Source organism: Rhinoderma darwinii, chromosome 6, assembly GCF_050947455.1.
Source record: "Rhinoderma darwinii isolate aRhiDar2 chromosome 6, aRhiDar2.hap1, whole genome shotgun sequence".
Taxonomy (NCBI): Eukaryota; Metazoa; Chordata; class Amphibia; order Anura; family Rhinodermatidae; genus Rhinoderma; species Rhinoderma darwinii.
Genome location: NC_134692.1, coordinates 70,365,088 through 70,380,353, shown reverse-complemented (window position 1 = coordinate 70,380,353; position 15,266 = coordinate 70,365,088). Strand labels below are relative to the sequence as shown.

Here is a 15,266-nt window from a genome sequence, read left to right as displayed (position 1 = left end):
CAGAGTGTGGTGGCTCCCCCTCTCACCCCATAAACAACTCTGAAACACTTTTGCAAAGTGTCGATGGTTTCCATGGCAGCTGGGGGCCTAACAAAGGCCCCCACAGGTCTGCAATCAGTGTATGCCTAATATAATACTGGTCAGTGGTACATAGACTTTTATTTTATTAGTTATCACCATTCAAGCATGTGCTCCAAGGACATTGCTACAAAGTGTGAGTCCTGTGCAATGTATGAACACCTTGAATAGCTGTTTTAGGGTGAATATGTTGTGTGTTTAGAAGCACAGGTTGTGGATCTATATATGTAGATTGCAACACTCAGGAGCACTGCCAACCTGGAGAGGAGGTAAAAGCTAACTGAGTGGGCACTCGTTCGGGCCAGTAAGGACGAGATTGGTGGAGGCGGGCAAGCCTCGGATCCAGAGATCAGTGACTGGGTTAAACGAAGTTAAAAGATGGGAAATAGAGGGAAGGCTAGTCCTGACCTGGCACACCCTAGTAAATATGTCTGTTTTGCTGATAGTAGGGATCCAAGTCCAGGGCCAGCATCACTACAACAGGACATTACTCCTGTCAAACAGGACAATGACTGCTATAAGACGGATGGGAATAGGAGGGAATGCAGCAAAAGTCAGATAGATGCTGGTGGTAGGGGATTCTATTATTAGGCAGACAGACAGGCTCATCTGCCCCCTAGACCATGAATGCCGAACAGTGTGTGGTCTTCTGGCTGCTCGGATTTGGCATATTGCGGATCGGATTGGCAGACTGCTGGGTGGGGCTAGGGAAGATCCAGCAGTCATGGTGCACATTAATACCAATGACAAGTTAGTGGGAGATAGAAGGTCCGCAAAAATTATGTCAGGGAGCTAGGAGAAAAGCTTAAGTCCAGGACCTCCAAGGTACTGTTTTCAAAAATACTACCAATGCCAAAAGCGTAACTAGAAAGACAGCGGAAGCTTAAGGTGTCTTGGAAATAAGTGTCTTGGAAATTAGTGTGGGAAAGAAAGGTTGGATTCATTGAGAACTGGGCTGGCTTCTGTCAGCTACATGCTTTATGGTAGGGACGGGCTGCACCTAAACTAAATGCGGAGGGTGCAGCGGTGTTGGAGGATAGAATGGTTAGACGGCTAAGGCTGGGTTCACACGACCTATTTTCAGGCGTAAACGAGGCGTTTTATGCCTCGAATTACGTCTGGAAAAACGCCTCCAATACGTCGGCAAACATCTGCCCATTACTTTCAATGGGCTTTACGATGTACTGTGCCGACGACCTGTCATTTTACGCGTCACTGTCAAAAGACGGCTCGTAAAATTACAGCCTCGCCAAAAGAAGTGCAGGACACAGGCTTAGAACTTTAGCAGCAATTTCTCACATTTTCAAGAAAATTTCAAAAGACTATTTCTTAGGGACCAGTTCAGTTCTGAATCACCAGATTATAAAAACGGCACCCCTCAAAGTATTCGAAACAGCATTCAGAGAGTTTCTTAACCCTTTAGGGCCGTTGTTTCAACGGATCGTGTGAAGGGTCCATGGGAAAATAGGATATGTCCTATCTTTTCACACATCACGCATCCATCCATACACTCTCATCTATGGGGATGCGAAACATCGCGTCCCGCAGCGCTGAGCACTGATGCACCTCGGCCGTGAAAAACTATAGTTTTTCACGTCCGAGGTGCGCAACGCTCGTGTAAATAAGGCCTTAGGCGTTTCACAGGAATTAAAGCAAAGGAGAGGGGAATCTACAAATGTAATCTTTTTTGCCAACATTCATTTGTAATAAAAAAATTTCTGTAACAAAGTTTTACCAGAGAAACGCAACTCAATATTTATTGCCCAGGTTCTGCAGTTTTTTATAAATACCTCACATGTGGCCCTAGTGTACTGATGGACTGAAACATGGGCCTCAGAAGCAAAGGACCACCTAGTGGATTTTGGGGCCTCCTTTTTTTAGAATATATTTTAGGCATCATGTCATGTTTGAAGAGGTCTTGTGGTGCCAAAACAGTGGAAACCCCCCAAAAGTGACCCCATTTTGGAAACTACACCTCTCAAGGAATTTATCTAGGGGTATAGTTAGAATCTTGATGCCACAGGTATTTTGCTATATTTGGGTTAGTCTGTGAAACTTACAATCTACTTTATTTTTGAAAAACATATACAGTGAAGGAAATAAGTATTTGATCCCTTGCTGATTTTGTAAGTTTGCCCACTGTCAAAGACATGAACAGTCTAGAATTTTTAGGCTAAGTTAATTTTACCAGTGAGAGATAGATTTTATAAAAAAAAAAAAAAATACAGAAAATCACATAGTCAAAATTATATATATTTATTTGCATTGTGCACAGAGAAATAAGTATTTGATCCCCTACCAACCATTAAGAGTTCAGCCTCCTCCAGACCAGTTACACGCTCGAAATCAACTTGGTGCCTGCATTAAAGACAGCTGTATTAAATGGTCACCTGTATAAAAGACTCCTGTCCACAGACTCAATTAATCAGTCTGACTCTAACCTCTACAACATGGGCAAGACCAAAGAGCTTTTTAAGGATGTCAGGGACAAGATCATAGACCTGCACAAGGCTGGAATGGGCTACAAACCCATAAGTAAGACGCTGGGTGAGAAGGAGACAACTGTTGGTGCAATAGTAAGAAAATGGAAGACATACAAAATGACAGTCAATCGACATCGATCTGGGGCTCCATGCAAAATCTCACCTCGTGGGGTATCCTTGATCCTGAGGAAGGTGAGAGCTCAGCCGAAAACTACACGGGGGGAACTTGTTAATGATCTCAAGGCAGCTGGGACCACAGTCACCAAGAAAACCATTGGTAACACATTACGCCGTAATGGATTAAAATCCTGCAGTGCCCGCAAGGTCCCCCTGCTCAAGAAGGCACATGTACAGGCCCGTCTGAAGTTTGCAAATGAACATCTGGATGATTCTGAGAGTGATTGGGAGAAGGTGCTGTGGTCAGATGAGACTAAAATTGAGCTCTTTGGCATTAACTCAACTCGCCGTGTTTGGAGGAAGAGAAATGCTGCCTATGACGCAAAGAACACCGTCCCCACTGTCAAGCATGGAGGTGGAAACATTATGTTTTGGGGGTGTTTCTCTGCTAAGGGCACAGGACTACTTCACCGCATCAATGGGAGAATGGATGGAGCCATGTACCGTCAAATCCTGAGTGACAACCTCCTCCCCTCCACCAGGACATTAAAAATGGCTGGGTCTTCCAGCACGACAATGACCCGAAACATACAGCCAAGGTAACAAAGGAGTGGCTCAAAAAGAAGCACATTAAGGTCATGGAGTGGCCTAGCCAGTCTCCAGACCTTAATCCCATCAAAAACTTATGGAGGTAGCTGAAGATCCGAGTTGCCAAGCGACAGCCTCGAAATCTTAATGATTTACAGATGATCTGCAAAGAGGAGTGGGCCAAAATTCCATCTAACATGTGTGCAAACCTCATCATCAACTACTAAAAATGTCTGACTGCTGTGCTTGCCAACAAGGGTTTTGCCACAAAGTATTAAGTCTTGTTTGCCAAAGGGATCAAATACTTATTTCTCTGTGCACAATGCAAATAAATATATATAATTTTGACAATGTGATTTTCTGTTTTTTTTTAAAATATAATCTATCTCTCACTGGTAAAATTAACCTAGCCTAAAAATTCTAGACTGTTCATGTCTTTGACAGTGGGCAAACGTACAAAATCAGCAACGGATCAAATACTTATTTCCTTCACTGTATATACACACACACACACACACACACACACACACACACACACACACACACACACACACACAAGAAATAAAGACTAAAATGCACCCCAAAATTTGTAAAGAAATTTCTCCAGATTACGAGAATACTAAACTGCTGTTTGGACCCAAGGCAGGGCAAAGAAGGGAAGGAGCACCATTTGGATTTTGGAGCGCAGATTTTGCTGGAATGGTTTTTGGGTGCCATGTTGTGTTTGCAATACCCTGGTGGGAGCAAAGCAGTGGAAACCCCCCAAAAGTGACCCCATTTTGGAAACTACACCCCTTAAGGAATCTATCTAGGGGTATAGTGGGTATTTAGATCCCACAGGTCTTTTGTAGAATTTATTACAATTAGGCCGTGAAAATGAATATCAACATTTTTTACACTAAAATGTAGCATTTTTTCATTTTCACAAAGCATAAATTAGGAAAAAGCACCTCAACATTTGTAAAGAAAATTTTCCCGAGTACGGCTATACCCCACATGTGGTCATAAATGTTTTTTTCATTAGAAATAAATTAACCCTTTCAGGACTAATCCATTTATTGCTTTTTAATTTTTACCCTCCCTGCTTTCCAAGAGCCATAACTTTTTTATTTTTTTGTCAATAGAGTGGTGTGTGGGCTTATTGTTTGCGGGAGGAGCTGTAGTTTATATTGACAAGATTTAAAAGCACCATTTAATGTACTGGGAAACTGAAAATTAAATTCTTGTTTTTTCGGGTTTCGTTTCTACGGCTTTCATCGTGAGGTAAAACGCCAACTTAAATTTTTTCTGCGACTCAATATGATTACGGTGATACCAAATTGATATTGTTTTAGTAAATTTTACTACTTTTAAAAAGTAAAAACGAATTCTTAAAAAAAACAAATTGTTTTGTTTTACCACATTCCAAGAGCAATAACTTTTTTATTTTTTAGTCGACTGAGTGGTGTGAGGGCTTATGTTTTGCGGGATAAGCTGTAGTTTTTATTGGTACCATTTTTTGGTACATACAACTTCTAACTTGTAAAAAAAAAAACGGTGATTTTGGCATTTTTTATTCTTTTTTACGGCGTTCACCGTGCGAGTTAAATAATGATATATTGTAGTAGCGTATTGTAATAGTTCGGCTTTTTTTTTTTTTAAACATATTTTTATTGAATTTTTTCACCACACAAAAAAAACACAAATCATACAGTAATGCATTGCCATAATAATAAACATTACAAAAAATGTATAAATGAACATGTGATAGTGAATGCTTCCCAGCAAACTAGGTTTGATCTTGGAAGTTATTCCCCATGGGCTATCAGCCCTCCTTCATCTCCTCTATCTCCTCTATCCTTCCCTTCCTTTAACCCCACCTGTCGGGTATTCCTGTAAACATTGTTACATAACTTTGCATATCTGCCTAACTTACATAACTAAACAATACACAGAACAAATAAGAAATTGGAGCATATATAACAATTGGAGCTTCGTGAAGCAGTTCACCAACTCAGGCAGCTAGTCCGCAAGAATAAAGAAATCCCAGTGGATATATATGCTTTACTCCCGTGATATTTTCAGTGCCCCTAAAGTGCCCTTAAGATCTTCAATCAAGTACCATGACGTTCCCGTAAACGGATCTATGATGTCCCTTCGTTCTTCATTGGTGAAATATTTTGTGAGGAAAAGCTTCCATTTCTCAAAGAATTTTTTGCTCTGCGTGTCTTTATTCTGTAATATACCAATGCGGTCTAGATAAAACAGTTTCCTCAACCCCTGGACCACCATGTTCTGAGTCGGTACTTCAGCTACCAGCCAGTTTTGGAGTATGCACCTCTTTGCCACTATCAGTGTGGCATGGGCCATGGGAGCTAAATGTGTCGTTTCTGTCTCTTCTAATTCTCCATCATGTTGTATATGGAATAAGACCTCCATTGGCCCTAAATTCCCATGGAACCTGCCCACCTGCTGCAATAAGGATGTTATCTCCCCCCAGAATGGCTGAATATGTGCACACGCCCAAAGGCCATGATACATGTCTGTCTTTGAGATATTACATCTAGGGCATGACGTTTTCCTATCTGGTTGTGAGGCGGAGGGGGCCAGGGTAAATGCATATATTGCTTGGTGAATGATCTTCAGATGAGTTTCCCTCCAGTTTTCGTTGTGCACGTGTGCCCTGAAATCCACCAGCCCTTTTTCAATATGCTTTTCAATGCCTGGTAAATTAAACAGTTTTTCCCATCTCCCAAAGGCCTGCCCCGGGGACATCTTCACTAGTGTTGGTCTGAGTGTACTATATAATTGGGAAATGGAGTGTCTGTGATTGTCCGTGAACCATGAATCAAACAGGTTGGGGGGGACCTCATCCGCTACATCCGCTAGTTTAGTTTTACAGTGATTAACTATTTGTAAGTACTGTAAGTGCTGATGCCGAACAAAAACATATTTATTCTGGAGCTCCTGCAAGGTTAACCACCTCTTATCCTGCGCGTGGAACATATCCCCCAGAGTCGCTACCCCTTTCTCCCTCCATTCTGACATTAGTTTGTTAGATCTTCCTGCTGCAAACTCTGGGTGCTGCCATAAGGGCATATGTTTTGAAATGCGATAAGAGAGGTTATAGTGTTTGCGCAATACCTTCCAGGCAATGATGGTATCTCGTAACAGAGATGATTTCTTGACGATCTTTGGGAGACAAGTGAACGTTGTGTGTACCAGAGCCATGAGATCCCAAGGTTTTGCTAGCTGTCTCTCCAGTCTAGTATTGGAGTGGAACTCTGTGTTGTGTTTCCAATCTAGCAGATGTCTACTCAAGCAGGCCAGGTTATAACCCCGAATGTTAGGGAAATTGACCCCTCCTTCCGCCTTCCTCATCATGAGTTTCGTGAGCGCTATTCTTGGTTTCTTCCCCCCCCATATGAATTTGGTAAATGATGAGTTGAGTGTATTGATATCTGAGTGCTTGACCAGAAGTGGGATAGTCTGGAGCGGGTAGAGTAATTTCGCAAATCCTGACATTTTGACCAAACAGCTCCTTCCCATCAGTGATAGAGGTAGACTGTGCCATCTCAGAAGATCTGCTTGGATATCTTGTATAAGGGGGGGATAATTTAGATCATACAGCGAGTTGGGTGCCCGACCCACTTTAATACCCAGATAAGTAATGTTTGACTTAGCCATCTCAACATCCAGGGAGGCTAGGGACCGCCTATATGTTGGGTCCTGCGTTCCCAAATCTAATAACTGGCATTTTAACGTGTTAACTTTGTACCCTGAGTAGCTCCCAAAGTCGTTCAATGCCTGGAAGATACGCGGAACATCTTTAAGGGGGTCTGCGAGAAATAACAAGATGTCATCTGCAAACAACGTTTCCTTGACCTCCATCTCCCCCACCCTTATGCCCGTATATAAATTGGATGACGCCAGATAACGTGCCAGCGGCTCCAAAGCCAGATTGAACAGCAGTGGCGATAGCGGGCACCCCTGTCTTGTACCTTTACATAGACGGAATGGTTTAGACAGAAAGCCTGGTGTGGAGATTCTAGCCTTAGGGTCTTTGTATATGTGGTGTAATAATATCCTGAATGCCCCCGTTATTTCCATCTTATCCAGGACAGCATCCAACCAATTCCAACGGACATTGTCAAAAGCTTTCTCCGCGTCAAGTAAAAGTAAAGCCGAATGTTCCCCCGGAAATGGGTTATGCTGTACTCTATCTAGCACTGCCAGAACCGTCCTGATGTTGGTGACCGCCGACCTACCTTTAATAAAACCTACTTGTTCTGGGGCTATGAGGAACGGCATTATATTCGCTAACCTATCAGCTATGATTTTGGAAAGGAGTTTAGCGTCCACGTTTATGAGCGATATGGGTCTGTATGATCCTGGTAGTAGGGGGTCCTTTCCAGGTTTAAGCAATAATTTCATATAAGATGTGTCTGCTGATGGTGGTAACCCCTCCTCTCCCAGAGCATTGTTAAACAAGGAGACCAAAGTCTCCGTAATCTGTTCCCGCATTACTTTAAAAAATTCGCCGGTCAGTCCATCTGGACCAGGCGCCTTACTATTTTTAAGGTTTCTTATTGCCTCATCCACCTCCCCCCTTGTGACCCTGGCATTTAGAAGTTGCAACTGTTCCGCGGAGATGACCGGTAAAGTGACCTTGTCTAACAGTGTGTCTGTCAGCGGAAGGGAAGATGTATCAGAGTACAGCTCCTCATAAAATTTAGCCAAGATGGAATTAATACTAGTTGGATCGCATGTTTCTCGCCCATTATGATCCCTTAATTTCGCTATGTGCTGCACTGAGCGCTTTCCTCGAGCCATATTGGCCAAAAGTTTACCCGCCTTACTTCCGAACTTATGTAAAGTAGCTTCAAAGTCTCGAGTATATATTGTTTCTTTCTGAGCTGCCCACTCGTCAAAAGAGTGTTTTGCCTGAATCCAGGCCTGTCTGGCATCTAATGTAGGGTGTGCCAAATATGCTGTATAGGTTGCCCTCAGTGCAGCACTAGAAGCATTAAATTTTTGTGTTATTTCCCGTTTTTTGCTGGCAGTATACGCCATTATCCTTCCCCTCAGCACTGCCTTGGCCGTATCCCAGTACAGTGAGGGGTCATCTCTGTGTTCTGAATTCGTCGACGTGTATTCTAACCACCACCCTCTTAGCTGTCTCACAAAGGTGTCATCAGTTGCTAAATGAGCCGGGAATCTCCATATGAAGTCTGATCCTCTGGGATATATTTCCTGAAAATCTACTCGTACCGGGGCGTGATCTGAGATCACTAGGTCCCCTATCTCAGCGGCTCTCAGCCTCGGTTGTAGTGTTGGGGATATTAAGAGGTAGTCAATCCTGGACCAGGACTGTTGAGCGTGGGAGTAATGTGTAAATTCCCGGGCATCCGGGTTACCCCTTCTCCAGGGATCTATTAAGTGTATTCTTTCCATCAGAGGTCCCAACACTCGGTCCTGTTTTCTGGGAGCCCCTGTTGGAATGGATCCCGTGCTTTGTGAACTGTGTGTGCGTCTATCCTCCTTGTGATCAGAAACTGAATTAAAGTCACCTCCCACTATTTTGTGCTGGACATTATCTGACATAAGGGCCCTTTCCAAACCATTGAAAAACTCAATATTATCACTATTAGGTCCATACACATTATAAATGCTTAATACCCCACATGGTGTGCTTAGAGTAATATGGAGCAGTCGCCCTTCCTTATCTGCATCAGTATGAATTACCTCGTGTACCAGGTTTCTATTTATTAAAATAAGTACCCCCGCTTTACGGCCACAAGCTGAAGAGCCGTATACTTGGCCCACCCACAACTTTTTCATGCGGTGGAAGTCGCTCTCCTCCAAATGTGTCTCCTGAAGAAGAGCGATGTCCGTATGGAGTTTTTTTAAGTGACGGAGTACCATCATTCTCTTGTTAGGGGACCTAAGCCCCTTTACATTCCACGAGGTCAGCTGCATAAAGTGGGCGTTCCGAAAAGGTTCACAATTGACTGGTCATAAATATCTAATTCTAGGCAAGCGTGCTTTGCTGCCTTGGTAGCCGCCCGGCGGCGTCTGCTCCAGATTGCTCCCAACATTACAATAACAACATTTACATTCGGTGCCAGAAAGTTGGCACAACCTTTAACAACAAAATGCCCATCCAGGAATGTCACCAGCATTTCCTGTGAGACAAACTTTAAATTGGCATACATAACTTCACTTTTTTCTGGTCTGTGACCCCTCCCCCCCTCCCCTTCCCGCCATCTTTTCGTGATATATTGGAACTTAACATTTTAATTTTTAAAGTATCAAAAAATAAGTTGTGCTTCCTATACAACACGGGTACAAGTGCTTATGCCTATTATAGCAGGAATTTTGTCGGCATAATATCCCACCAGAACCAATTGCCACATTAATATATAAGGCACAATCAAATGCGCTCATGGAGCCTCTATGCGATACTTATCAGTCCGGGATGGTTGCAAGCCGGTTTTCTGAGCGTTGTCGATGTGGCATCTTCGACGATTCTGCCCGTTGTTGCTTGGGTGAGGAAGTGGAATTGCGGGCGATATCTGACCATGTACAGTCCCTCGATGAAGAAACTGGTGTACGGGGACCTTCACCTCCTGTATCTTGACTCGCCGTCTCCTCTCCCGATTGTCTAGGGCCCCGAAGTCCAGGGATCTTGTCTACATATAATGCTGCCTCCTCAGGATTGTGGAATACCTTGGTGGCGCCATCCGTCTGCATGATCCTCAAAGTGGCCGGATACTGTAGCTGAAATTTAATTTTGCGTTTGTAGAGGGAGGTGCAAACCCCTCCAAATGCTCTCCGCCGCCTTGTGACTTCTGCCGAATAATCTGCAAACAGGATGACTTTTGCCCCCCTTATATGCAAAGGGGTATTGCGGTTCCTGAAAGTGCGCAAAAGTTCCTCTTTGTCATTGTAATCCAAGTACCGCATGATCACCTGGCGCGGTCTGCTTTGCGGCTCTCCTTTGGCGTTGGCGCTCGGACCAGGGGGGCCCACTCTGTGTGCCCTTTCCACTCTGCAAGATCTGGTCAGACCTAGCGCTTCTGGTAACTCCGTCTCGCAGATGCCCTGGAGGAGCTGCGGTCTAATATGCTCAGGCAGTCCCACTATCCTTAAATTGTTTCTTCTGGACCGATTCTCAAGATCTTCTAAGCGGTCTCTGAGTTTTGTGTTATCTCGCATTAGGTCTCTAATGCAGGTATGTGCCCCTGCTGATTCATCCTCCATGAGGCCAACCCGCTGCTCCAATTCATCTAGTCGATTGCCATGAGATGTCACCTCATTTTGGAGTTTTTGGAGCGTTGTTGTGACTGTGGCTATTAAGGATTCTCTGATGTCGGGGGCCAGTTGGGTAGCTACCTCAATTGCCAGCTTCCGATAATCAATCTGTGAGTCAGTCATTACCGACGGCGATAGCATTTCCCTCTGAATTTCTGGGCTCTGAGACCGGCTCTGTGAAAGTGGTGGCTGCAGCGGCGCCGCCATCTTGGATGGCCCCTCACCTCGTGTGCTGTGCTCGGCCGGACAGGAGATCTCTCTGCTGCCGCTCCGGAGGAGATATCTCTCCATAAACCTCCCGGTTCTTGTCCCCCACCTCTCCTCCTAATGCCTGGGTGTTTATATCCTGCGGGTGTGTGGCGTAGATGGGTTAGGGGATCAGGGCTTCAGGAGCTCATGCAGCTCCGTCCTCACATCCCAGCGCCGGAACCGGAAGTCTCAGTTCGGCTTTTTTATGGACGGAGCGATACAAATTTTGTTTATTTTTTACATTACTTTAGAGGAAAAATGGGAAAAGGCTGTTTTTTTGTGACTTTAAATAAAGTTATTATTAGTGAAAAAAATTCACTTTTTTTTTTTTTTTACACATTTTATTAGGACCCTAGGGGTCTTGAAGCAGCGAACATTAGATCACTGGTACAATACACTGCAATACTAATGTATTGCAGTATATTGTCATTTTTACAGGCTCCTGTAACAGCGCGTTCACTGTTCCTGTCCTTTAGTCCCGGGTATCAGCTGTAATACACAGCTGACACCTGCAGCGTATGGTGTGGGCTAAGCATGTGAGCCTGCTCCATATATCACACCCCGCCCCCCCCCCCGCACCACGATATGCCAAGTCGTGATGCGCGAAGGGGTTAATGCACAGCCGATGGTGCAAAGTGAAAATTATAATATGTTGTGCCCAGTTTGTGTAACTGAAGAACAAATACCTCATAAAATGTTAAATCGGGATCTCCCGGGTATGGGGATGCCATATCTGTGGACGTAAACGGTTGTTTGGGCACGCTTTAGGACGCTTTAGGACTCAGAGGGGAGGGAGCGCTATTTGGCTTTTGGAGCGCAGATTTTGCTTGGTAGTAGTTCTGTTTGTGGTTTTACTGGTATTTCAGTTTATAATGTGGGGGGCATATGTAAGCTGTGCGGAGTACATCAGGGCATATTAAGATGGTATAATGCGGTAAATAAAAAATATTTCATAGATGTGTGTCGCATTGATAAATGGTGCCCAATCTTTTCTGCTTTTGGAACACACTGCACATTTTGCATGGCCAAATTCTGTGGGCCAGAACGTCTTTATTATTTTTCCATCGGAGCTGTGTGAGGTCTTATTTGTTACAGGACAATCTGTAGTTTTCATTGGTACCATTTTGGGGTACATGTGATTTTTTGTTCACTTTTTATTCCATTTCTTGGCAAGCAAGGTGACCGAAAACAATCAATTCTGACAATGTTTTTTATTCCTTTTTTTTATAGCATTTACCCTGGGCTATAAATTACAATTTTACTTTATTCTTAGGGTCGATATAATTACGACGATACCATATGTATATAGATTATGTTTTGCAGCGTTTGCGCAATAAAATATTTTTTTTTAACAAATATTTAATTTATTTGTGTCATATTCTGAGAGCCATAACTTTATTTTTCAGTCAAAAAAGCAGTGTAAGGACTTTTTTTTTGCGGGACGGATTGTAGTTTTTATTGGTACTGTTTTGGGGTATATGCAACTCTTTCCGGTACCCCTGGTGGCGGTGGGTACTGGGGTAATAAAGGAGGGTTAGTGTTAGCCTTTTAAGTGGCTAACACTAAGCCCCGCCTTAATAATCAGACAGTTGCCATTACTAAGGAAGTAGTAATAAAGTTTTTTAAAAAACACAGACACATAGCAAAAATATTTTATTAACATAAAAAAAATAAAAGAAATTCACTACCATCTTTAACCAATTTGAACAAAAAAAGATGCTGGTCAACAAAGTAGTCCTCGAATCCGAAGTAGTCTAAACTGCTCCCTTCTGTGACGACTCTTATCCGGGCTTTGCCACAGATTGTCTCCCTCCTCTATCTTTGCAACCACTCTTTTCTGGTGCCGCCTTATTGACCCAATGTGCCGGCGCCTGACAAACACTATATGACGGTCGTTAATGTCGGGACATTACGGAAACACTCACTGAGCTACGCTGTTTCCGTAACTCCCATAGTACTGAATGGCATTTATGGAAGCAGCGTAGCATGCGAGCTACGCTGTTTCCGTCCCACTATTCAATTGTATGGGAGTTATGGAAACCGTGTAGCTTAGCGAGTTACGCTGTTTCCATAATTCTCAACCATGTAATCTGTAAGTGGCTAGGAGGCAGCAGGAGCACAAAAAGCTAGAACCGGGTTTAGGGGGCCTTGTTCTAGAGATCGGTACGGGTCCCAGAGGTGGGAACCTGTGGATATGTCATAAATGTCCTTCATGGGAAAACCCCTTTAAAGAGGCTCTGTCACCACATTATAAGTTCCCTATCTCCTACATTATGTGAACGGCATATATATGAGAAAGAAAGAGTCATAAGCTATATATAAAGTACACAATACAATTTTATTTGATATAATTAACATAAATAATTTTAGTAAAAAACATGGCGAGGTTTCTAAAAAGAAGAGATATGCCTGTGGGTCACATTTGGAGAGTATACGACCATGGGTACATTAGTATAATAGACAATGAATGACACAGGAGCATACAGGTATATATTGCTCAAATGCACAGTTAGCAATTTAACCAGCACTGCTGATATTAAAGGGAAGAAGGACAGCATGAAGTCTATGTCAAAAGTGAATGTGCCGTATAAGGGAATCCCTACTACTGGTACAAAGTGCCATCCAATCTAAAAAGTCCAAGGACTTATAGTGATAGCTGCACTCAATGTGCAAAGTATACACCATATGCACGGCTACTACTCCGGAATCACCGGATAGAGCCAGGAAGCGTACACTCACCCATGGTTGAAAGAAAGTGAAGTCGTGATCCACAGACAGTGAAAGGCCACCCCAACGCGCGTTTCGCTGTATCAGCTTCCTCAGGGGGTCTGATCTAAACTATATCCTGTCCACTCTTTTATATTGTCCCACGGCCCGGATCGCAGAAAAGAGGAGGGATAGAAGAGAAGTTCCGGGTGTCAGTCCACATCAGAGGTCCACGGCGCATGCGCGGGATTGTTGCATAGACCACGAGAACTCGGTCACCAGTCATCACGCCCTGACTGCGCACGCGCGTCCCCAAAGACGCGTCTCCAAGGAGATCGCGCAAACGCAGAGGGGCGTATAGAAGAGAGGGGACCGAGTCGCGCGTCCAGCATCCCTGCTCATGCGCAACCCCAAGGATGTGGTCTGTATTTGATTAAGCGGATCTATCTTTAGATGGACGGCACCTGTCCCCAGGAAAAACCCCCCGAGATGAACCTGGAGCGGCACAATCAGGGGATTGACTGTAGACATCATGGTAAATATTAAAATTTAATCATTAGATGATATACATATATTTTAAAGCGAAGGGAGTACTAACAAAGGCTCAATATGTGTATTTATTAAGTGAAGAGAGAACAAATAATACAGATTAGATGGTAAAAAATATGTGTTAAATGATAAATATTACAATTTAAGACCGAGACTAATGCTCGGATATAAAAATATCAAAAGTGGGTAAAGAAAGGGAGGTGGGGGGGGGGGAGGGGGAAGGGAGAAGAGGAAAGAGAGAAGGGAAAGGTAAAAGGGGGGGGGGGGGAAAGGGAAAGGAGGTGGTGAACAAAGATGCACAAAAAAGATGAAATCAATCCATAGGAAATCTGTTAATAACTTGTGCTGATAAAAAATATATATATAACAGTACACAAATTATACTGAAAAGTGCAGTGAAGAAGTGCTGAACCTTGTAGAACATATAATCACAAATATATTTGTAAATAAAATTATATATACACCGAAATTTACCAAGGGTCTCAAAAAGGGGATGACGAAAAGTAGATAACATCCCAGCCATCTTACTTTACAATATAGTAGAAATATAATGTTGGGACATATTATTCATTTCATATTCAGGTAACTGTTGTTCATCAGTTGAATAATCATGTTTCAAATTGTTCCAGTGTGAATCGTGGTCATCAAACACGAGAAGATCCTCATAAAAGAACTACGACCGGATCTAAATCTAGAGGTGGGAACAAAAGGTTAGTAACATTTTCAAGGTGGATCAGGTATATACTAACGCATAAAATCGCCTAAAAAACGCAAAAGATTGCAGTGAATGGGTATATTCTATAAAAAGGGAGAAAAGCTCAAATTTTCATTTAGACCAGATGGGGTCATAGTACCGAGGGTAATAATCCATCTGCACTCTTTTTGTGCTAGGATTTTGATCGCATTACCCCCTCTGACACCACAATGTACCGTGTCTATACCTCGCACCAGAAACGTTTTAGGATCGCATCTATGATGTAGTTTAAAGTGTTTAGGTATCGTCTTTAGTAATGACACATCACTGATTTTTTCTGCAGCCCGGATATCCCTCACATGCTCACGAACACGAATCCTGAGTTGTCTGGAAGTAAGGCCAATGTATACTTTAGAACAACCACATGTTGCATAGTACACAACATGGGTCGTACTGCATGATATGTAATGCAGGATATTAAATTGGCGTCCGTTTTTGACGGAAGTAAA

The 15,266-nt window shown here is 43.2% G+C and overlaps 1 protein-coding gene across 1 annotated transcript in view; it reads right to left on the bottom strand.

Annotated features, from left to right (window-relative positions):
* HIBCH (3-hydroxyisobutyryl-CoA hydrolase) overlaps positions 1 to 15,266 on the bottom strand; it is a 267,813-nt gene that overhangs the window by 182,614 nt on the left and 69,933 nt on the right. The gene's annotated exons all lie outside the window — the stretch shown is intronic.